Below are 1,758 nucleotides of genomic sequence, written 5' to 3' on the forward strand. Positions count from 1 at the left end.
TACATATATATCATATATATATAGATATATATATATGATATATATATTATATATATATTATATTTATATGTATGTTTATATATTTATGTATATACATATATACACATATATATACATACATATACATACATACATACATATATATATATACACTCACATATACATACACACAGATACATATATATATATATATATGTATATATATATATATATATATATATATATATATATATATATACACACAGACTTGCTTTTCGATCCATCATCGATTCGGTGATTGACGAACTACTTGGCGCCATGTTTCGCGTTGTCGAGCCCTATCCCAGAGGCATCGAGGTGTTTGTAGATTGAAATTGTCGTGGAATATTTTTCTCTGCCTACCTCGGGCTTGCTTGCCTTTAGTTTTATCGTTCTTGAACATACTCTTCCCAACGAACACTGACATTTTTGGTGTCGTGGAAAATGCAGCCGCCTGCTGCCTTGATGCAATTTGGGGAGGAAAGGGATCACTGACCAGTGATCTCTCTTATCCTGTAGAACATCTCTTTGGGATTACAACTGAAATTCTCTACTTCATTACATTTCTCCTGCAGCCACTTCTCCATGGTTTTCTTACATTCCTCTATGTAAAGATTATTTACCAGTTCATATTACACAAAGTTCTATTTTGAAAGTTCCCGTTTTCATAGCAGATCTTTGAGCTCTGGGTGGAACCAGCTTGATGAGGGCTTCTTTTCTACTGTCAGGATTGTTTTAGCAGCTGCTGCTTGGATATTTTCAATGAAGACACCAAATCGATGGTCAATGTCACTGTTAGGAGCGAAAGACCCGAGCATCAAATTTACCTGTTAGATGCAGGAAAACAATAAAATACAATTTTTGGACACGCTATTCACCTATAACAATGGCATCTTCCATACAAGCATTTACCGAAAGCCAACCTTTACTGGCCTCGGACTTCACTTTCTTAGCTATATTCCATATTTATATGAACAGTATTAAAACTAATTACTCGAGCATATAACCTGTGTAGCAACTGGTCAACTTTTCATGATGAAATTATTTATCTTAAAGAATTCTTTACAACTGATGGGTATCCATTGTTCTTAAACTACTAAAACTTTTCTTTGTAAAATATTCTTAAACCAACCCACTGCCCCTACTGTTAAAAAAACAACAACATAGACATGTTAAACTACTGTACATAGGTAGTTTAAGTTTTGAAATCAGGACGCAACTAAAATCACTGTTACTAAATAATTACCCTCAAATTAAACTCACTTCTGTCTTCACCAACATAGCCAAATTTCTAAAACAACCTTTGAGATGTAACTGACATGTGTTCTAACGTAGTGTACTCATTTACCTGTCCTTGTTGCCGAGCTCGGTACGTGGGATCTACCTCACGTTGGTTACGACACCGCAGCCTAGAACACAAAGGCAAATCCTTCAGGACTGGCCTTCCGCTGAACAAACCATCTTTCTCGGCCATAAGAGAACACTCTCTACTCCACTCACACCCTTTTTCCAACACAGATTTTAGTATTTTATCTTCCCATTCCTTCCGTCCAGACCTTATCATCTCGGAATCCTTACACATACAAAAGATGAAACCCGAACTAAACAACACAACAGCCTAATTTACCCAATAGGCCTTCCCTCTCGCCAACACCTACTTTAGATAGTTTACCTTTTTGGTTGTTATAGTTATTTCTTGTATTTTATTCCGTGTATGTTATATTGTATGTCGTTCTTTTT

The sequence above is a fragment of the Penaeus chinensis genome, chromosome 9, assembly GCF_019202785.1.
Source record: "Penaeus chinensis breed Huanghai No. 1 chromosome 9, ASM1920278v2, whole genome shotgun sequence".
Classification (NCBI taxonomy): Eukaryota; Metazoa; Arthropoda; class Malacostraca; order Decapoda; family Penaeidae; genus Penaeus; species Penaeus chinensis.